Source organism: Petromyzon marinus, chromosome 84 (assembly GCF_048934315.1).
Source record: "Petromyzon marinus isolate PM22_M1 ecotype Great Lakes invasive population chromosome 84, UKy_Petmar_22M1.pri1.0, whole genome shotgun sequence".
NCBI lineage: Eukaryota > Metazoa > Chordata > Hyperoartia > Petromyzontiformes > Petromyzontidae > Petromyzon > Petromyzon marinus.
Window position 1 is genome coordinate 3,354,365 of NC_133749.1, and position 8,749 is coordinate 3,363,113.

Sequence of the window (8,749 nt, forward strand, 5' to 3'; positions counted from 1 at the left end):
TCACACTCATCATCATCATCATCACCATCATCACAACCACCATCATCATCACAACCACCATCATCATCACAACCACCATCATCATCACAACTACCATCACCATCATCATCACATCATCACACTCATCATCATCATCACCATCATCACAACCATCACCACACCATCATCACAACTACCATCATCATCACAACTACCATCACCATCATCATCACCATCATCACCATCATCGTCAACATCATCATCACACTCACACTCACCATCACCACAACCACCATCATCACACTCATCATCATCATCACCATCATCACAACCATCATCATCACCATCATCACAACCACCATCATCACACTCATCATCATCACCATCATCATCACACTCATCATCATCACAACTACCATCACAACCATCATCACCATCATCACACTCATCATCATCATCACCACCATCATCATCACCACAACCACCATCATCATCACAATCATCATCACAACTACCATCATCATCATCACACTCGCCACCATCATCACCATCATCACACTTACCACCACACTCATCACCATCATCATCACACTCACCACACTCACCACCACACTCACCACCATCACCATCATCATCATCACACTCACCACCACACTCACCACACTCACCACCATCATCATCACACCACCACACTCACCACACTCACCACCACAACCATCACACCTACCATCATCACACTCACCACCACAACTACCATCACCACAACCACCATCATAACTACCATCACCATCATCACACTCACCACCACCATCACCACCACACTCACCACACTCACCACCACCATCACCATCATCACAACTACCATCATCACACTCACCACCACACTCACCACCACACTCACCACAACCACAACTACCACCATCATCACAGTCACCACCACACTCACCACCACAACTACCATCACCACAACCACCATCATAACTACCATCACCACCACCATCACCATCATCACACTCACCACCACCACCATCATCACACTCACCACGATCACCACCACACTCACCACACTCACCACCACCATCACCATCATCACAACTACCATCATCATCACACTCACCACAACACTCACCACCACACTCACCACCACCACGACCACAACTACCATCACCACCATCAACACCACAACTACACTCACCACCACTACCACCACCATCACACTCACCATCACCACCACCACGCTCACCACCATCACCACCACCACGCTCACCCAGTCACGGAGTGACGCTCACCATTCCACCGACTCCATCTGTTTGTCAAATAAAATGAAATAGCTTCTTAATATGACTCGTGTGTGAGTCTGTGGGTCTCTGTGTGAGTGAGTCTGTGGGTCTCTGTGTGAGTGAGTCTGTGGGTCTCTGTGTGAGTGGTGAGTCTGTGGGTCTCTGTGTGAGTGGTGAGTCTGTGGGTCTCTGTGTGAGTGGTGAGTCTCTGTGTGAGTGAGTCTGTAGTTCTCTGTGTGAGTGAGTCTGTGGGTCTCTGTGTGAGCGAGTCTGTGGGTCTCTGTGTGAGTGAGTCTGTGGGTCTCTGTGTGATGAGTCTGTGGGTCTGTGTGGTGAGTCTGTGTGAGTGAGTTTGTGGGTCTCTGTGTGATGAGTCTGTGGGTCTGTGTGGTGAGTCTGTGTGAGTGAGTCTGTGGGTCTCTGTGTGAGTGAGTCTGTGGGTCTCTGTGCGAGTGAGTCTGTGGGTGTCTGTGTGAGTTAGTCTGTGGGTCTCTGTATGAGTGAGTCTGTGGGTGTCTGTGTGAGTGAGTCTGTGGGTCTCTGTGTGAGTGAGTCTGTGGGTCTCTGTGTGAGTGAGTCTGTGGGTCTCTGTGTGAGTGAGTCTGTGGGTCTCTGTGTGAGTGAGTCTGTGGGTCTCTGTGTGAGTGAGTCTGTTCCTGTTCCACCTGCACCACCTGCACCGCCTACACCACCTACACCACCTACACCACCTGCACCACCTACACCACCTACACCACCTACACCACCTACACCGCCTGCACCACCTATACCACCTGCACCACCTACACCACCTACACCACCTACACCACCTACACCACCTGCACCACCTACACCACCTACACCACCTGCACCACCTGCACCACCTACACCACCTACACCACCTACACCACCTACACCACCTGCACCACCTGCACCACCTACACCACCTGCACCACCTACACCACCTACACCACCTACACCACCTGCACCACCTGCACCACCTACACCACCTACACCACCTACACCACCTACACCACCTGCACCACCTGCACCACCTGCACCACCTACACCACCTGCACCACCTACACCACCTACACCACCTACACCACCTACACCACCTACACCACCTACATCACCTACACCACCTGCACCACCTACACCACCTGCACCACCTGCACCACCTGCACCACCTACACCACCTGCACCACCTACACCACCTACACCACCTACACCACCTACACCACCTACACCACCTACACCACCTACATCACCTACACCACCTGCACCACCTACACCACCTACACCACCTGCACCACCTACACCACCTACACCACCTGCACCACCTGCACCACCTTCACCACCTACACCACCTGCACCACCTGCACCACCTGCACCACCTACACCACCTACACCACCTGCACCACCTACACCACCTGCACCGCCTGCACCACCTACACCACCTACACCACCTACACCACCTACACCACCTGCACCACCTACACCACCTGCACCACCTACACCACCTACACCACCTGCACCACCTACACCACCTACACCACCTACATCACCTACACCACCTGCACCACCTGCACCACCTACACCACCTGCACCACCTACACCACCTGCACCACCTACACCACCTACACCACCTGCACCACCTACACCACCTACACCACCTGCACCACCTGCACCACCTACACCACCTACACCACCTACACCACCTACACCACCTGCACCACCTACACCACCTACACCACCTACACCACCTGCACCACCTGCACCACCTACACCACCTACACCACCTGCACCACCTGCACCACCTACACCACCTACACCACCTACACCACCTACACCACCTGCACCACCTACACCACCTACACCACCTGCACCACCTGCACCACCTGCACCACCTACACCACCTACACCACCTACACCACCTACACCACCTACACCACCTACACCACCTACACCACCTGCACCACCTGCACCACCTGCACCACCTACACCACCTACACCACCTGCACCACCTACACCACCTACACCACCTGCACCACCTACACCACCTGCACCACCTGCACCACCTACACCACCTACACCACCTACACCACCTACACCACCTACAACACCTACACCACCTGCACCACCTACACCACCTGCACCACCTACACCACCTACACCACCTACACCACCTCCACCACCTGCACCACCTACACCACCTACACCACCTACACCACCTACACCACCTGTACCACCTACACCACCTGCACCACCTACACCACCTACACCACCTACACCACCTACACCACCTGCACCACCTGCACCACCTACACCACCTGCACCACCTACACCACCTGCACCACCTACACCACCTACACCACCTACACCGCCTGCACCGCCTGCACCGCCTACACCACCTACACCACCTACACCACCTACACCACCTGCACTAACCTGCACCACCTACACCACCTGCACCACCTACACCACCTACACCACCTACACCACCTACACCACCTACACCACCTGCACCACCTGCACCACCTACACCACCTGCACCACCTGCACCACCTACACCACCTGCACCACCTACACCACCTGCACCACCTACACCACCTGCACCACCTACACCACCTGCACCACCTACACCACCTACACCACCTGCACCACCTGCACCACCTACACCACCTACACCACCTATACCACCTACACCACCTGCACCACCTACACCACCTACACCACCTACACCACCTACACCACCTGCACCTCCTGCACCACCTACACCACCTGCACCACCTACACCACCTACACCACCTGCACCACCTGCACCACCTACAACAACAACAACAACCGCCATTCGCCACTAAGTGGCGGTGACGTCACCACGACGCTTGTGCCAGGCTATGTGCACCCTGAGGCCACGTGAAGTGTCGAACGCCCGCTGGCAGGAGGTCACGGGGCAGACCCAGGTGCCACGGGCGACTGACTGAGATGACTGGCTGATGCACCACCTGTGCCCCCTACTGTGCCAACCTGCTGTGCTTTAGCCACCCGGCGCTCCGCTCGCTGTTGTGAGCGTCGCTCCTCCGCCCTCCGTTGTTGTTGGAGGGCGACTGCCTCCAACTGCCCAGTAGCAGCGTCCTTCACGAGCCTCCTCCACAGAGGCCGATCTTGACACCGCTGGTACCAGTCATCGGCAAGTCCACTCAGCTCCACGTCCTCCTGTACCACATCACTCCATCTCTTCTCTAGCCCGTGCCGCGCCCGCTTAGCCCCCTCAATCCGGCCAAACAAAAGCTGTTTCGGCATGCGGTGGCTGGGCATGCGGGCTACATGACCCAGCCATCGCAGCCTTGCTTGCCGGAGGAGCTCACCGATGGGACCCTGCCCAGATCTTTCAAGGATTTGTGAGCTCCTCACACAATCCAGTCTGGTTAAACCCAGGATGGATCGTAGGCAGGCCAGCCTAAATGTTTCTAACCGGCGAAGATGTTCCATTAGGGGGGTCCACGTTTCGCAAGCGTAGAGAAGGGAGGGAATGACCGTAGCCGAGAAGACCTGAAGCTTAGTGCGGAGCGACAGACCAGGTAGCTTCCACACAGCGTTACGCAACCGATGAAAAGATATTGCCGCTCGACTGATTCGGAGTGAGACCTCTGCTGTTAAACTGGAGCCAGTCATAAGCACACTGCCCAGGTATGGGAAACTCTCCACTCTCTCCACAACTGCCCCATCACCGATTGGGAGTTGTGGGGGTGGAGTGTCCGATGGTACAAAATACCCAGGCAGGTGCTTAGTTTTGGTGGGGCTGATGGTAAGGCCCCACCTCTTAGTGGCACGCTCCAGTCTCAGCAGCAGCGTCTCCAACTCCTCCTCTGACTGAGCAGCTATTACCAAATCATCAGCATACATAACGTGGTTGAGCAATAGGGAGCCATCCCTTGACCGCACCCGGGCATCGATTAGCCTCCCATTATATCTGTACCATATGGAGATTCCCCCGGTACAGCTATTGAAGGCTTCACGAACTACGTGGTCAAAATAGATGTTAAATAATGTGGGAGCCAGAGGACATCCCTGTCGCACCCCAAGGTGTACAGGGAATGGCTCTGACTCCCAGCCACGTAGTTTTACCCGGGCCCGCTCACCATCATGAAGGTCCTTAATGATCGTGAGCAGAGGGTCAGGTACTCCAAAAGCACGAAGAACGACCCAGAGCCCAGGCCTACTGATGGTATCATAGGCCTTGACCAGGTCAATAAAGCAGAGATGTAGGTCTTGTTGGAATTCCCTACACCTCTGCTGTAGCAGACGGACAGAAAATATGGCATCTGTGCAGGACCGCCCTTTACTGAAACCGCATTGGGGCTCCGCAAGCCTCTCCTCAGCGTGCCTGGCAAGGCGATGCTGAATAATCCTTGCCAGGACCTTTCCCGGCACACTGAGGAGTGAGATGCCCCTGTAGTTGTTACAGTCTGTGCGGTCCCCCTTCTTAAAAAGGGGGACCACCAGGGCATCCTTCCAATCCTGCGGAACCCGTCCAGTGGTCCAGACTGTTGTTATGATGTCATATAGGGCAGTCTGTGCACAAACGCCACCCTCCCTCAGCATTTCGCTTGGGAGATCATCTCTGCCCGCTGCCTTTCCTGGTCTCAGACTCCGGATCGCCTTCAATACTTCCTCAGCAGATGGCACCTCAGCCAGCCACTCACAGGGGGTGACTTCATCCAATATTTGAGGCACCGCAGCCTCAGCAGGGTCATCCTCACTTTGTGCCACGATGTTTTCCTGGCTGAGGGATTTTCCCTCCCCCAGGACCTCACAGAAATGCTCAGCAAATCTGCGAACCTGTTCCTGGGGGTCGGAAATTGGATCACCGTTTTTTCCCCTAATGATAGTAATAGGTGTGGCGCTGCAGGTTACTTTTTTGATGGAGTTAAATAGAGATTTGTGATCACGGGCCACTGAGGCAGACTCCATCTCCTCAGCAACCCGCGACCACCACCCATCCTTGCAGCGCCTCACGGCTCTCCGAACCTCCGAGCGAAGGCTGCGGTAAGCCTCCTCATTCTCTGACGTGGGATTCTGTAGCCGATGACAGTGGGCCTGTCGCTTTTTCTCAACCATCCTGAACAACTCCTCTGTCATCCAGGGTGTCTGGGGAGGTCCGGACTGCGTACCCAAAGCAGCCATTGCAGCTGCATGAGTCACAGTCCTAAACCTCGCCCATTTACCCTCGACGTCAGGAGGAGTTGAGGACGATGCCAATCCCAGCCGCAAGCGATGATGAAATTCTCGCTTGCAACTTTCATCAGATAACTGAGACCAGGCCACTTTAGGTTGGAATGGGGTCCTGGGTGTACACCCACCACCGGAGTGGAAGAATGGCAGGCGCATCTTACAGATGACTAGTCGATGGTCAGAGGGCAGATCAGCTCCACGGTAGGTCCTGGTGTCAAGGACATGGGCTCGCATTCGCTGGTCCGTCACTATGTAGTCCAGCAGATGTTCTTGCTTGGACCCGGCATGCATCCATGATGTTGTGTGGATGCGCCGATGCCGGAACAGCGTGTTGGTAATTACAAGCCCATGGGCTGCACAAAAATCTAGCAGCCTCCTACCGTTGTTATTGAGCTGATCTGGCCCATGCTCTCCAATCACTCCAGACCAGGTGCCAGTATCATGACCAACTCGGGCATTGAAGTCACCCAACATGATGACTCTATCCCAAGGGGCCACTTTAGCCAGCACCTGTGACAGGAGGTCATAGAAGGCATCTGACTCATCGGCTTTGCCTGCATCCCTCCACGGATGTTCATCTTCGGTGGGGGCATAAGTAACCACGACCACCATTCCTCGCCTCCGGTTGATGGGAAGGCGAGCCCAAAGTAGCCTGGGGCTTACAGCTTCCCACACCTCACCGCCACGCTCCCACGCCCCCTTCATTCTTTTGTTCAAAAGAAGACCCACACCCTGTTGTTTGGCAGTCTGCTGCCCCGAGTAGAGGAATGTCCACCCCTCATGGTGGCAGGAGCCAGAGCCGGTCCACCGGACCTCCTGAATGCCGCATAGATCCAGGCGGTACCGGTCCAGCTCCCGACAGAGGAGTGGCAGCCTCTCCTCTGCAGTGAGCGTTCGAACATTCCACGTGGCCACCCGTAGTGGCTTTTCGTTGTTTCTGGAGTAGCCCCGAGGGTAGGTATTCAATCTCCTGGCTCCGCCAATTGGGGTTTGGCCAGGAGACGTCATAGACGCCTGGCCCCCCGGGGCCTCCGGCACAAGCTTAGTTGTTACATATTTCAGTTTAATTCGTGGTTTTGTGGTAATTAATTGAAGGTGGAGGGGTTACCAGCCCCTCGCACCCGTCCAGAGCCCCCGTTTAGCCCCTGTGGTGGACACATATGCCATGAGGGGAGGAGCCAATCGAAATTGGATCTCCCCCCACAGCGCTGTCCACGACAGAGTTGCCCGTCCGGCACCGCCTGCACCGCCTGCACCACCTGCACCACCTACACCACCTACACCACCTGCACCACCTACACCACCTGCACAACCTACACCACCTGCACCACCTACACCACCTGCACCACCTACACCACCTGCACCACCTGCACCACCTACACCACCTGCACAACCTACACCACCTGCACCACCTACACCACCTGCACCACCTACACCACCTGCACCACCTGCACCACCTGCACCACCTACACCACCTACACCACCTGCACCACCTACACCACCTGCACCACCTACACCACCTACACCACCTGCACCACGTGCACCACCTACACCACCTGCACCACCTACACCACCTACACCACCTACACCACCTACACCACCTGCACCACCTACACCACCTACACCACCTACACCACCTACACCACCTACACCACCTGCACCACCTACACCACCTACACCACCTACACCACCTACACCACCTACACCACCTGCACCACCTACACCACCTGCACCACCTACACCACCTACACCACCTGCACCACGTGCACCACCTACACCACCTGCACCACCTACACCACCTACACCACCTACACCACCTACACCACGTGCACCACCTACACCACCTGCACCACCTACACCACCTACACCACCTGCACCACCTACACCACCTGCACCACCTACACCACCTACACCGCCTACACCACCTGCACCACCTACACCACCTACACCACCTACACCACCTACACCTCCTGCACCACCTACACCACCTGCACCACCTACACCACCTGCACCACCTACACCACCTACACCACCTACACCACCTACACCACCTACACCGCCTACACCACCTGCACCACCTGCACCACCTACACCACCTACACCACCTACACCGCCTACACCACCTGCACCACCTACACCACCTACACCACCTACACCACCTACACCACCTGCACCACCTACACCACCTGCACCACCTACACCACCTACACCACCTGCACCACCTACACCACCTGCACCACCTGCACCACCTACACCACCTACACCACCTACAC

The 8,749-nt window shown here is 55.9% G+C and overlaps 1 protein-coding gene across 1 annotated transcript in view; it reads left to right on the forward strand.

Annotated features, from left to right (window-relative positions):
* Nucleotides 1–1,318, forward strand: part of LOC116936886 (uncharacterized) — a 21,363-nt gene extending 20,045 nt beyond the window's left edge. The window contains exon 4 of the mRNA XM_076057760.1: nucleotides 1–1,318. This exon is cut by the window's left edge and continues 334 nt beyond it. The gene's annotated coding sequence lies outside the window, so the exon portion shown is untranslated.
* Nucleotides 1,319–8,749: the final 7,431 nt, after the last annotated feature.